Below are 16,452 nucleotides of genomic sequence, written 5' to 3'. Positions count from 1 at the left end.
ATCTTAATCATACCAAAAATTTATTTACAAAAGATTGGGCAAAAAAAAAACCCATGCCTCCAAGAATGCAACTGGATGTTCATGTAAAGACATCAACTGGTTGTGAGAAGTACGTGCCGATGTGGAAAAGTGGTTGATATGTAAGTAGAATCATTCCCAATAAATAACCTACAACAATTGTAAAGAAGGATCCAATAACAACCCGTTGTAAAAACTTCCTCAAAAACATATCAGGTCCAAAGAGCCACTCTGCATCATAGAATTCTGGTTACAACATGTCAACACCATCTTTAGTGAGCTGATTCATACTAGAAATACCACAGTATTCCATACGAATGTTAGAAAAATAAGCAATGCTTTTAATATATAGGACAACCTTCTTCAAAAGTGCAAGAATGGTCTGTGAGAAAGTCTCTATCTAAATCTGAATTTTGACTCTCTAGACATTCATTTTCCAAGAATTCATTATAAACATTAGCTTCAAAACAAAATGATTCCAACATGGGATGACTATCAAACAACTCATCTTCACAATCAAATTTGAATATCTCTAATTCAGATTGCCTGTGTGATATCATAACAGAGGTGAATGAGTTTCCCTTGGTTTGTATTTTAGTATTCTCAAAATTCTTCAATGTTTTGGGCTGCAACAATTCCTCAATATTGTGCATGCAATCAAATTGAAAATACTCATACCTTGTCTGCATATCAATATGAGAGATACCCCCTACTTTTTCACTATAAGGTATCTCTTGTTTATGTTGATCTATTATGCTTCCCTGATCAAAATCATTAGCTGAAATTGCATTAAAAGTATCAAAAGAAAAAGATTCAAATTCTGAAAAAGAGACATTTTTCAGCAAACTTCCATCTAATTGTTCATCATCAAATCCTTGCTCCATAGAAGAAGCACCTGAGCAAGCCATTGAAATTTCTAATTGTGTAGTTTGATCACCCTCATCATTAAATGAATTATCATTTTAAACATAAAAATGACAAATCCTTGCAATGCTAGGAGAGCTATTTTCAATCACAAGAGGTTCTTGGAAATGTCCATCATTGAAGACTATTAAATTTTGAGAATAAGAGATAGGTAGTGCTGATTTTGCTGCTTTCATAACAAGTTTCTTTTGTAGAAGCTCTCTCTTTGGATAAATTTTTTGATTATAAAGACAAATTTCAGATTGTGGCTCGCAAACAACACATTCATCCATGTATTTCATTCCACTTAACAACATATCATCATCTACCTCACTAGCCTCTTTTTGTGCATCTTTCAAATTTTATATTTTCTTATGCTTCAACTAAAATTTAATTTCAGTTTGGAATGCAACAATAAAAACACATAGCTGATTACTTTCAGTTGGTTGGCAAGCTTGAGGAATTTTACCAACACATCTATTAAATCTATCAAAAAAACCTCTCATAGATTCATCATTTTTCATCTAAATTTGAAAGAAATTCAACAATAACTTATAAGTATCAACCACAAGTTGAAATCTTCCAAGGAATTTTACCTTTAAGTCATCCTAGCTAGTAATGCATCCATCTTGCAAATTCTGAAACCACTCGGTGACATTTCCAACAAGGCTGTCAACAAATAGTCTCACAAAGACATTCTCCTTTTGCACTCCAAGAATCCCACAAGTAACCATGACTGCTTTAATGTGATCATTAGGATCTTGATTCTTATCTCCAACAAACTTTGGAAAGCATTCCCTTGATACATTAGGAAGGGTTGAATATTGGGGCAAAGCAAATGGACCAAAATGAGTCCCCCATGGCTGAGCTACAACTAAAGCCATAATTTCAGACTTAAATTCTTCAACTAGATGTTAATAGAGTCACCAATCTCCTTTCACACAGAGATGTCTTTAAAACTTGGGGAAAAAACAAAAATGACTGATCTTTTGATTTTGAGTCCCCAATAGAGTCACCAAAAATCTGTTGGTAAATAGATTTGTCCTTCTTAAATACCTTTCGAAAATGACTCATGAATGCCCAAATTGAGAGACAAAAACTAGAACCAACAGTTGAGTCACTTGCAATGGTGAGTGCAAGTGCTCTCTGAATTTTGATATGAAGGTACAACTCCCTTCATTGGATAAAAATGTATATTTTTTGAATATGCTTTTAATCGGAAAGCAATAAAGACAACTAACATCTGCTCATAGCCATGACACAGACGTGAATAGCAGATTTATAATGAAGTGAATGAAGATAAGTAAAACACAGTTTAATTATCCACACCTAGGAAAATACCCTTTCCAATTTAAAAAAATGCTCTGGACTCTGATCGAGCCTCTCTTATGCCTCAAAGGACAAGGGGGATCAGAATACCTAGACAAAGAGTTAACATCAGATTTCTTTCCAAATACAAAGTATTTTTGAAATCAAAGTTTTAGAATCAAATGCATATACATAGTTTGATGTAACAGAAAAGACAATGAAAGGAAATTACAAGAGAGACAAAACTCATTGTAATAAAAGGAAAATATTGACATATCCACAGATCAACAAAATCTTCTTCATTCTATCAATGCCCAAAAATGTGAGCTCACAGACTCAACAATTATGAAAAACAAAACTGTGCAGTCCAGAAAACAATGCTGCCCCTTCTTTTTTTACAGCAGAAAGATAAAGAAAAGAAAAGAAGAAACTTTTCTCCTTTCTTTCATTTTATATATATATATATATATATATATATATATATATATATATATATATATATATATATATATATATATATATATATATATATATATATATATATAGCTGAGAATTTCAGTTATCAATAACTGATCTTTGAAAAGATTATTAATTAATCTTTTCCTTTATCTTCTATCTTCTTCCGACAACTCTTTTTAATTTTTCTTCAAATCTTTTATCCTCCATTCCTTTCTGAAAAATATTTGAAGAGTGTAATTTAAACACATCTAATTATGTGTTGACAGGTGGTCATTTATTTTATATCTCCATATCAAACGTGAGATTCTCATAATAATATTTTTCTCAAAAATTTGTATAGACCCGTACTCAGAGATCAATAAATTTTGAAGGTGATAATATTTGTCCAATTGCTCTAGTGAGGATTTAGAAAACTAGGTTTTCTAAAACTTGACAAAACTTTAGCCCAATCCAACGGTGCAATTAAAAGTTATGCCCCCCACACCGAGACTGAGTTTTCTATCTTAGAAAATCCGTGGTTACAGGTTGCATTGAAAACTATAAATAATATACATGTCAAAACTTGCACAGGGATCACGACTTTGAGCTACCATTTGAAGGAATGAGCTCTATTTTATGACAAAGCTCTCTTTATAATAGAGGAGGACTGTAACTCTTCAGATTTTTTGTAATACTGTGAGCTGCTGAAACAATTCTTTGAAAATATTATCAACTGGTATCATTTGTTATCAGCATATGAATTAATAATTAAATCTATCTTTCAAATAGCCGAATCTTCCTTTGTAACATGAAGGTTGGACTTTGTATGTGTTAGTGTGCCTATCTAAAAAGTCACCCAAACATTTTTACTCTTAGCTTGATGATCATTTTTAAAAACATCCACACTCTGAACCTGCGAACTTTGAACCTTAAACCTTGAACCTTGAACCTGCGAGGTTCAATAGTTCAACTTCAATGACCAAAAATTACAAAGCCCAAAATTTGAACTTTGAACCTTTCGAACCTGCGGGCTTGAACCAAAAAGGTTCAATAGTTCAAGTTCAAAAAAATTATGAAGCCCGCTCCAGTTGAATTTGAACTTTGAACTTGAACGCGGACTTTGAACTTTGAACAGGTTCAAAGTTCAAGTTCAATGACAATTTTTGGCTGCCATAGAAAAACCTATATAACTTTTTACTAGGATATTTGTTTCTTATAAAATTTTAACTATAGGATAAATAAGCTGAGTAGATCATAACCCAGAAATCATGTTTTCATATTATGCATAAAAATTGAGATTTAATTGTTTGGGCATATGGGCAACCCAAAAATTAAACAATTAAAATCTCCCAACCGACATGGAGTTTGGCCATAAAACTGGTCATTTTGGAGAAGAGGATGTTAAAAATTATCTCTGCAAAAGGATTTTATGTCATCTTTCATAGAATTTGAAAAACAATGACTTCTTTGTGACTGGAAGGTAGGGGATGTCCAAGAGGGTGCTTGAAAGTTTGAACAAAGTTGACCAACACTTTCAATATTAAAACATTAACAATAGCTGGTTTTTAGCTAATTATGAGGCTTTAGGCATGAGAAAAAATATAGGGGTAACATTGGTTCTGATTGGGGACCAAGACTGTAAAGGACTAGGAGAATCTTGAATGTCTCTGGGAGAGAAGAAGAATAGTGCCTAGCCATTGGGTAACAGAGTCGAGACAAATGGAGCACATGGATCTGCTTGTAGACGAGATAAAAGGCAACAAAACAAAACTAACAAGCCAAAACCCACACTAAAACAAGGCTGAAAACTAAGACAAGCTACACCTAAATCACACCAAAAATTTATTTGCAAAAGATCGAGCAAAAAAAAAACCCATGCCTCCAAGAATGCAACTGGTTGTGAGAAGTACACGTCAATACAAAAAAGTGGTTGATATGTAAGTAGAATCATTCCCAATAAATAACCTGCAACCATTGTAAAGAAGGATCCAATAACAACCCGTTGTAAAAACTTCCTCTAAAACATATCAGGTATTTGAATTTCGACTCTCTAGACATTCATTTTCCAAGAATTCATTATAAACATTAGCTTCAAAACAAAATGATTCCAACATGGGATGACTATCAAACAACTCATCTTCACAATCAAATTTGAATATCTCTAATTTAGATTGCCTGTGTGATATCATAATAGAGGTGAATAAGTTTCCCTTGGTTTGTATTTTAGTATTCTCAAAATTCTTCAATGTTTTGGGGTGCAACAATTCCTCAATATCGTGCATGCAATCAAACTGAAAATACTCATACCTTGTCTGCATATCAATATGAGAGATACCCCCTACTTTTTCACTATAAGGTATCTCTTGTTTATGCTGATCTATTATGCTTCCTTGATCAAAATCATTAGCTAAAATTGCATTAAAAGTATCAAAAGAAAAAGATTCAAATTCTGAAAAAGAGACATTTTTCAGCAAATTTCCATCTAATTGTTCATCATCAAATCCTTGCTCCATAGAAGAAGCACCTGAGAAAGTCATTGGAATTTCTGATTGTGCAGTTTGATCACCCTCATCTTTAAATGAATTATCATTTTCAACATAAAAATGACAAATCCCTGCAATGCTAGGAGAGCTATTTTCAATCACAAGAGGTTCCTTGAAATGTCCATCATTGAAGACTGTTAAATTTTGAGAATAAGAGATAGGTAGTGCTAATTTTGCTACTTTCATAACAAGTTTCTTTTGTAGAAGCTCTTTCTTTGGATAAAATTTTTGATTATAAAGACAAATTTCAGATTGTGGCTCCCAAACAGCACATTCATTCATGCATTTCATTCCACTTAACAACATATCATCTTCTACCTCAATAGCCTCTTTTTGTACATCTTTCAAATTTTGTATTTTTTGATGCTTCAACTAAAATTTAATTTCAGTTTGCAATGCAACAATAAAAACACATAGCTAATTACTTTCAGTTGGTTGGCAAGCTTGAGGAATTTTACCAACACATCTATTAAATCTATCAATAAAACCTCTCATAGATTCATCATTTTTCATCTGAATTTGAAAGAAATTCAACAATAACTTATAAGTATTAACCACAGGCTGAAATCTTTCAAGGAATTTTACCTTTAAGTCATCCCAGGTAGTAATGCATCCATCTTGCAAATTCTGAAACCACTTGGCGATATTTCTAACAAGGCTGTCAACAAATAGTCTCACAAAGACATTCTCCTCTTGCACTCCAAGAATCCCATAGGTAACCATGACTGCTTTAATGTGATCATTAGGATCTTGATTCTTATCTCCAATAAACTTTGGAAAGCATTCCTTTGATACTTTAGGAAGGGCTGAATATTGGGGCAAAGCAAATGGACCAAAATGAGTCCCCCATGCCTGAGCTGCAACTAAAGCCATAATTTTAGATTGAAATTCTTCAACGAGACATAAACAGAGTCACCAATCTCCTTTCACACAAAGATGTCTTTAAAACTTGGGGAAAAAACAAAAATGACTGATCTTTTGATTTCGAGTCCCCAATAAAGTCGCCAAAAATCTATTGGTAAATAGATTTGTCCTTCTTAAATACCTTTCAAAAATGACTCATGAATGCCAAAATTGAGAGATAAAAACTAGAACCAACAGTTGAGTCACTTGCAATGGTGAGTGCAAGTGCTCTCTGAATTTTGATATGAAGGTACAACTCCCTTTGTTCGATAAAAATGTATATTTTTTGAATATGCTTTTAATCAGAAAACAATAAAGGCAACTAACATCTGCTCATAGCCATGACACATATGCAAATAACAGATTTATAATGAAGTGAATGAAGATAAGTAAAACACAGTTTAATTATCCACACCCAGGAAAATACCCTTTCCAATTTAAAAAAATGCTCTGGACTCTGATCGAGCCTCTCTTATGCCTCAAAGGACAAGGGGGATCAGAATACCTAGACAAAGAGTTAACATCAGATTTCTTTCCAAATACAAAGTATTTTTGAAATCAAAGTTTCAGAATCAAATGCATATACATAGTTTGATGTAATAGAAAAGACAATGAAAGGAAACTACAAGAGAGACAAAACTCATTATAATAAAAATAAAATATTGACATATCCACAAATCAACAAAATCTTCTTCAATCTATCAATGCCCAAAAATGTGAGCTCAAAAACTCAACACTTCTGAAAAACAAAACTGTGTAGTCCAGAAAACAATGCCGCCCCTTCTTTTTTTACAGCAAAAAGAGAAAAAAAAGAAAAGAAGAAAATTTTCTCCTTTCTTTTATTACATATATATATAGCTGAGAATTTCAGTTATCAATAACTGATCTTTGAAAAGATTATTAATTAATCTTTTCCTTTATCTTCTATCTTCTTCCGACAACTCTTTTTAATTTTGCTTCATATCTTTTATCCTCCAGTCCTTTCTGAAAAATATTTGAAGAGTGTAATTTAAACACATCTAATTATGTGTTGACACGTGGTCATTTATTTTATATCTCCATTTTAAACGTGAGCTTCTCATAATAATATTTTTCTGAAAAATTTGTATAGACCCGTACTCAGAGATCAATAAATTTCGAAGGCGATAATATTTGTCCAATCACTCTAGTGAGGATTTAGAAAACTAGGTTTTCTAAAACCTATAAAAAATGTAGCCCGATCCAACTGTGCAATTAAAAGGTATGCCCCCCGCACCGAGACTGATTTTTCTATCTTAGAAAATCCGTGGTTATAGGTTGTATTGAAAACTATAAACAATATACATGTCAAAACCTGCACATGGATTACGACTTTGAGCTACCATTTGAAGGAATGAGCTCTATTTTATGAGAAAGCTCTTTTTATAATAGAGGAGGATTGTAACTCTTCAGATTTTTTGTAATACCGTGAGCTGCTAAAACAATTCTTTTAAAATATTATCAACCAGTATCCTTTGTTATCAACATATGAATTAATAATTAAATCCATCTTTCAAAAAACTGAATCTTCCTTTGTAACATGAAGGTTAGACTTTGTATGTGTTAGTATGCCTATCTCAAAAGTCATCCAAACAGTTTTACTTTCAGCTCGATGATCATTTTTAAAAACATCCACACTCTGAACCTGCGAACTTTGAACTTTGAACCTTGAACCTTGAACCTTGAACCTGCGAGGTTCAATAGTTCAAGTTCAATGACCAAAAATTACAAAGCCCAAAATTTGAACTTTGAACCTTTCGAACCTGCGGGCTTGAACCAAAAAGGTTCAATAGTTCAAGTTCAAAAAGATTACAAAGCCCGCTCCAGTTGAATTCAAACTTTGAACTCGAACCTGAACTTTGAACTTTGAAAAGGTTCAAAGTTCAAGTTCAATGACAATTGTTCTTTTCGACTGGCATAGAAAAACTTGCATAACATTTTACTGGGAGCTTCATTTCTTATGAATTTTTAACTGTAAAATTAATAAGCCGAGTAGAGCATAACCCATAAATCATTTTTGCATATGACATATAAAAATTAAGAATTAATTGATTGGGCATATGGGCAACCCAAAAATTAAACAATTAAAATCTCCCAACCGACGTGGAGTTTGGCCATAAAAATTGGTCATTTTGGAGAAGAGGATGTTAAAATTATCTCTGCAAAAGGATTTTATGTCATCTGTCACAGAATTTGAAAAAAAATGACTTCTTTGTGTCTGGAAGGTAGGGGATGTCCAATAGGGTGCTTGAAAGTTTGAACAAAGGTGACCAACACTTTCAACATTAAAACATTAGCAATAGCTGGTTTTTAGCCGATTATGAGGCTTTAGGCATGAGCAAAAATATAGGGGTAACAAAAACTTATCATCAACCAAATAAATGATGAATATTAAACAAAGGATGATAAGCTTATGCGATACAAATAACTGGTGGAGGAGTTTAAAGGACACTTTAAAGAAATATCATTCACCCAGATTCCAAGAAATGAGAATAAGACAACAGATGCAATGGCTACAATAGCATCTCTCTTGCAAAATAAGGAGAATCAACAACATTATTAATTTCTCGTGGAATATATCTTAGCCCCTACCATTCAATCCCAACATACCTACCAAATTTGCCATATATCAGGAACTAGTCAATCCTCATATGGTCAAACTTATCAGTATTTAAAAGAACATATCCTTCCTCTTGACTTATCTCGCAATCAGAGAAGGAATTTTATCCACCATTCCTCTTACTATACTATAATTTCTGATATCCTATATAGGCATGGTCTAGATGGTACTTTATTGAAATGTCTTGAACAAGAAGAATCTGAGAAAGTTCTTAACGACATTCATGCAGGTATTTGTGGCACACACTCAAGTGGTTTAACATTGGCTAAGAAACTTCTTCGTATGGGTTACTTTTGGCCTACTATGGAGAGAGATTCATTCACATATGCTAGAAAATGCAAACAATGTCAGATCCATGGGAATCTCATTCATGCGCCAACACAAGAGTTATATCCTATGACAGGATCATGGCCATTTTCACAAAGGGCCTTGATTTGGTAGGAAAGATAAATCCCTCATCTTCTAATGGACATAAGTTTATTTTGATAGCTACTGAATATTTTACTAAATGGATTGAAGCAGTGCCTTTAACAACAGTGACAGGAAAACAAATATCATCATTTATTTTAAATTATATAGTCTGTCGCTATGGAGTTCCTATGACCATTATCACTGATAATGGAAGACCATTCAAAAATCAAGATGTGAAGGAGCTATGTGAACAATTTCATATCCAACATAGGTTTTCTACTCCATATTATCCACAGGGAAATGGTCAAGGTGAGGCATCAAACAAAACTATCTTGAAAATCTTGAAGAAAACAGTCAATGAAGCTAGAAAAGACTGGCACATTCAGCTAAATCCTGCTCTTTGGGCATATCGAACTAGCATCTGCACTCCAATAGGGGCAACTCCATATTGTTTGGTCTATGGATCAGAAGCCATATTACCTATAGAAGTAGAGATACCTTCTCTACGAGTATCCTTGCAAGGTCTTATACCAGAAGAAGAACAACGAGTCTCTTGACTCTAGGAACTAGAACTGATTTAGGAACGTTGCCAAAATGCAACAGATCATTTGAAAGTATATCAACAAAGAATGGCAAGAAGCTATAACCATAGAGTCAAGCTGCACATTTTTCAGATTGGAGATATAGTTCTAAGGGAGAATCCAAGAAATCAGCAAGATCGAGAAAAGAAGCGAAATTTGAACCAAATTGGCTAGGACCTTTTGTCATAGTAGCAGCATATGGATCAGGGGCATGCAAGTTATCTACCCCTGAAGGTGATTGGTTTGATGAACCTATCAATTCTATCCATCTAAAGAAATTCTATGCTTGAGATATAAAGTCCTAAAAATCAATCAATAAAAAGCATATAAAGTCCTGAAGAAATCAGTAAAAATCAGAAAAGCAAGAAAATCCTTAAAAAGTATAAACAACAAAAATGCAATAAATTTAGATAGTAAAAACTTGGTAAACAGGCGCTATCTAAGAAGTAAGTTCCTCCATCTATGAGATCTCTTTGCGCACCTATCCACTTCATGATATCACATCTATCACTTCCATTTATCTTACCTTATCCATTCCATCTTCCATCTTTTGCATTCATTGCTCTGAACCATTTAGCAAGAAATATGCAGCTTACCAACAGTTAACAATCTTTGACATACTTGTCATAGTCACTGTCCTAGATTTTATCAAAATCAATCATATCTGCATTTGTATCTCACCATGGTTTGGATCTTGATCAATTCATACATCCATAATAAATTTTTGTTTCCGTTGGGGGCAAAATCCAAATTCTTTTTGCTAAGGCGATCTTTTGAATCTTTGAAAATCCCAAAACATTCGAAAAACTTAAAAAAACCAAAAACACTTAGGGTTTTGAAACAGATAATGAGAAACAAAGCAACGAAGATCAAGGCATTTCATCAATAACTGAATCATGAAACTTAGGAAATCAAGAATCGATCAGCAAGTAATAAAGGATTATCAAAAGATCATTCATCAAGATGATTATATCAGTTAATGACCATAAGAACATGTGAATGACATGCAAGATTCAATGTTTATATCTTGATTTTATTGCTAATAATGTGCTCTATGCAACTCAGGGATGTCCATGACTAGAGAAGCTATGATGGGGCATGATTATTTTTCTTTGATTGCTGTCTGTGGTTTATCTCTTACTACAGTATGAACTTGTCCCAGGATATGATCAAAAAAAGATCAAGGAGGACGTTCCAAGTCATGCATGAAAGGAGATACTTGTCTATTCTACAAGCAATACTTAGGTCAACTTGATCTATTATATCAAGTTTCTTGTATTAATTTGCTATATCAAAATCCATGTAAGAAATACTTAGGTCATCTTGAATCTTTATGTCAAGTTGCTTGTATTTTCTTACAACATTTTAAAGCTCAATGATGAAATCAAGCATTGTTACAAGATAACATATGAATAATGGCAATATCATTTTTAGTTAGATCATTTCATTAGCTCATTATTCATCCACATTATAAGCATTCATTGTTAGTTTCATTATAAGAAAATCATTTCATTAACAGATAAACGGTCATAAATAAAGATTGAGTATACTTGGACAAACAAACAAAAACAATTTGCATCTAATAATTGTAGGTGCATTCATTTTTAGAATTATTTTAATCATCATCCATTTTATTTAGTTGTATTTAAATCATTGCATTAATTTGCATTCAATTAAGTGCATTTCATTCATCATGTAGTGTATCATCATTATTATTTGCATTATCATTTCATTTCATTTAGTTGCATCTTTGCACTTAGACTCATAATCATATTATGCATAAACCCTAAAACGATCAATTATTGCATTTGCATTTACATCATCATAATTCAAAAGCAAATCAATCATTCATTTGCATTTCCATATAGATCATTGCATTTGCATCATTTCATTTAAGTTAGTAATCATTTTCATTTGCATCCAAGATCATCAAAATAAAAAATCAACAAAAGCATTTATCATTCCATCATCATATAAAGCATCATCATCAAATAGAATAACATGCATAAATATCATCATCCATCTAATCATGCATCCATATAATCAAAAGCATAAAGCATCATCATCAAATAGAGTAACATAATATAGATCATCATAAAACAATAAAAGTTTAAGTATAGAATGATATCAAATAAACAATACAAGTGCCTCCAAATCAAGTCACGACTATCCTATACCACTACCACCTGACTCTATCTGTCTCTAAGGCTATGGGAGAGAAGATCCTCCAGATGCCTATCTCCCATGATCACTACTCCTCTGAGGAGGTCCCATGACCCCACCACTGCTAGTATCTATCAACATGGTGGTATGATAACTACATTCTCTCTAGCTCTCTACAAATGCATCCTTATATTGTCATCACTAGTGGGAATTCTCCTTCCTGACTCGAACTAATTCTCTAACAGTGTCAGCTAAGAGAGTACCTGATCCAACCTACTGAATGTGATCAAGAAGGCCCTGAGTATCTTGCTGTCTCCTAACAACTCTATCCCTCTCAGCCATAAGAGTTTGCACCTATGCTCGAAGCTGATCGATCTGTTCTCTAAGACTATAAATGGTCTCCTGCTCTGGCACATCATGCTCTGGTGCATCCTACTCTAGAAAATCCTGTTGTGATGCATGAACCCCAATCCCCTCCTCACCCTCTCTCTATCTAACTACTAGAATCTCCATACAAGTAGCTCTCGCAATCCATCGTCTAATAAGGGGAACATGATCCTCTAGATCCTTATCATCTCCACCAGGAGCTGCAATAACCCTAGGGTCTAGCTGAATCTGACCAAAATCAATGCCTCTCTCGCAACCCCCATCTAGTCCAGTCACCCTGCCTCCTCTTGTCAATGGCAACCCTCTTAGTGATCTCAATACCTGCCTTGCCATGCTCCCTCACAATCTCATCTCCATCTCCGTCTCCTGACACCTAGATCATCTGAATCATCATCCCCATCTCTTGAGCTAGGAGGAGGATCTGCTGGATCAGTAATATGAGGAAATAGATGAGCTAGTATATACTGAGCATAATCTACAATAACCCCAGGATCAAGAATATGCAATCTCATATCATAAGCCACTCTCGGAGTAGCAAGAAACTCTGTGCAAGCAATCTCAAATAACAAAGAAGGTCCCCAATCTCGTCTATCTTTGTATCACTAAGCATATATCATCACACCAGTAGGCATAGGTTGAATGATCCAAAACTATCTAAGAATGAGACTAATCAACTGTCGTTCAACAATGTAAGGAGTCCGACCAATGAGATATCTACTTTGCATGATAAATGGTAATGTCCATGCATCATCCATCCATGGCTCACAATCAACATATGGTCTCCAAGTAATGCTATCCAATGAATCAAGCACCCAACGCCAATACTCCATCTTACCCAGCTTATGCTGAGTAAGGATACCTTCATAAAAATACATATATGGCTACCTCTCTCCACGAACTCTGTGATGGATAGGCCGAGTAATAGCAATGTGTTCCCAACACTAGATCTGCAATAAAATGCATCCTATAGACAAACTAGCATTCTCATCATACACCACCTGATGAAGATCATGATATAAATGTGCAAGCATGCAAACACCCCAAGCATATCGAGTACAATGCTGCATTACACTCAAGAGAATCTCACCCCATCCAACAACAAAACCTCATGATCGCCTATCAAGACAAATAAATCCTCCAATCAAACCAACAAAGAATCATAGGGAGAGTCTCGTAATACATCACCATATCCTCCCATCAGATCTCTCCTTTAGCTATGCTATCATCACCAAACATGGCTTTGCAAGCCTCTATCCCAACATGATCCTGAAAATCATACTGCACTAACTTGCCAGTCACTGGGATGTGCAAAATCCTATACACATCCTTGAGCGTCACACTAATCTCACCCATGGGCAAGTGGAAAGTGTTATGCTCACTGTGCCATCTCTTGGCTAACGCCATCAACAATCCTCTATTATGCGTAATCTCAGGCATATACAACAGATGGCATAAACCACATGCATGTATATGTGTAACCTTAGCCTATGTCAACTCTAGCACTAAGTGACGTATTGCCGGTAATTTCTCCCGACATTGGAGAACATCAAGTTTCTCCTATTTTCCAAGAGAACTCAATCAATCATCAACTATCTATCTATCACATCAAAGCGATCGTGAATCTATCTGTATGCGAGAAAAGCGGGTCAATAGAACTTAATATGTGAAAAATGTTCCAAAATACCTGTCCACACACACACACAGGACTTCTTGGTGCAAGCTATGGAGTAATGAAGTATTACTCAGCTTCCCAAGGTTGGTCCCATGGTTCTCTATCTCACAATGTCCCTCAAACCAATATTTTTTTCTCTCAGATCACTGAGCAAAATGGTTTAGGGATGGCAAATGCAAGAACGAGGGATGCTTTGATAGATTTTAGTATGAGATGCATCCTAAGCTATGCATGATTCTAGAAATGCAATAAACTAGATGATAAGATGACAAGGTTAGCATGAGTACTATCCTAACATGATATATTTAGTCTATGATTGAGCTAAATGATAAAAAAAAATTCTAAACATGCATATTTAGACTAATTCCTGATTTCAAAGAGGCTAAAATGATGAGCATAAAAATGATATATGAAAGCTTGAATGTATTTGAGCATAAGTATGATACTACAAATTTGAAGGATGATTCAAAATGGAGGAATGAGAGCTCTATTTATAACAAAAACAGGGCAATGGATGGTCAGGATTGAAAGAGTTGATCAAGGGTTGAGTTTGAAAGTTGGGAATCCATGTTTGCAATTTGCACCAATGAAATGGTGACAAGTGTCAACATAGGGTTGGGTTGAGAGAAGGGGTTGGAGACATTAAATGCCTGAGAAGACCTTAAGGTTATCTAGAAGGTAAGGGTCAAGTCTAAATTAAGATTACCCATTGGATTAAGAGTTAATCCAAGGATAAACCCTTGTGCAAATGATTAACAGATAATCATGGTCAAAGCATTAAAGGCTTGATGAGACCCTTGGGTTGGATGAAGGTTGAGTTAAAAGAAATTCTTTAACCATGTAAGAGGGTTTGAGTTAACCATTAATGGTTATGAAGACTTTGGGGAATTAAGTGGTTGAAGGCTTGAAGCCTTTAATGGTTACCAAAGGCTTTGAGGAATTAAGTGGTTGAAGGTTGGAAGCCTTTAATGGTTATCAAAGACTTTGAGGGTTTGAGAAGTGACCTCCCCTTGCTTAGGGATGTGACAAAGTTTAGAAGATAGGTTAGGCTAATTAGAAGCGATTAGAAGAGTTTAGAAGGTATTAGAAAGGGGTTTAGGAAGGCAAGTGGATGGAGGGATAATAGGATTTAATTGATTTAAATGATTTAATTCAATTTGGTTGCAATTTAGAGAAATTAAATAAATTAGATTTATTCAATTTAGGATGACTATTTAATTAAATTTGAATTTAATTAAAAGTGGATAGGGAGGATTTAATTGAATAAAATGATTTATTCATTAAATGGGTATAGTGAATTTAATTTAAATAAATTGAGTAATTTACTTAATTAAATAGAGGAATGTGGGTAATTTAATTAAATTGGATTTAATTAAATAGAGAAATGAACATAAAATATTCATTTAAGAATATGGTCATTAAATCCCTCGCTTATTCATTAAATGGGTATAGTGAATTTAATCTAAATAAATTGAATAATTTACTTAATTAAATAGAGGAATGTGGGTAGTTTAATTAAATTGGATTTAATTAAATAGATAAATGAACATAAAATATTCATTTAGGAATATGGTCATTTTTATACGTCTACATTTTGCCCCTCTTTGATGTGACCTGTGTGCACATATTATTTCAAAGAAAATGATACCTTATCATGATTTATGATCAAATACAATTTTTGTGTCGCTCTTTTGATTTGCAAGTCGTGCCCTAGATTTGATTTGATGCGTGATGCCCCAAATTCGATATTTGATGGTGATACCCCCTCGGGAGATGAATCAATTTTTTTGAATTTTTTTGATTTGATATGATGAGTTGCTTGGATGTGTAGGATTTCATCGATGTAAAATGTGTGTAAATTGATTCATCTCTCGATAATGTATAGCGTGTAGGGTATAGGGGAGACCGTGACCATATTACATGTCCGTTGGGCTAACCCTAATTTCATTTTCCTCCTATAAAAAGGGGAAAAGAGCTTTGATTTGATTCATTTGTGCTTTGTTGACTTTGGAGAAAGAGAATTTGGTCTGCAGAGAAAATGCCTATTTAGTATTCCAGACACTGTTTCGAGCGCGTTCGGAGGTACCGGAGACCTGCCGCGTATGGACCACTAGTAAGTCAACATTATTGATCCTCTTTTGATTTCGGATTTGGTTGTTTTTAGACATTTTTTGATTTTTAAAACTCGGGTTTAGCGTTTTAGCGCGTTTAAAGCATAGATTAGCACATACAAACTTTTAAGTAGCGCATCAAGTTTATTTTAGGGGGTGCGTCCGGATTAAAATAGGGTAGCACATAGGAAATAGAGGTTAGCGCATAGACGTAGAATAGCGCATGGCAACAGTCGGGTAGTGCGTTAGGTCAGCAGGTTAGCACGTAGGGTAGACCTAGCGCATAGGGGTCACATGGGTTCGCATGGGTAAGGGGGTTTAACGTGTAGGGCTAACCTAGCGCATAGGGTCAAACGGGTAGCACTTGGGAGGTATA

This window comes from Cryptomeria japonica, chromosome 4 (genome assembly GCF_030272615.1).
Source record: "Cryptomeria japonica chromosome 4, Sugi_1.0, whole genome shotgun sequence".
Classification (NCBI taxonomy): Eukaryota; Viridiplantae; Streptophyta; class Pinopsida; order Cupressales; family Cupressaceae; genus Cryptomeria; species Cryptomeria japonica.
This window is presented reverse-complemented; position numbering follows the sequence as displayed.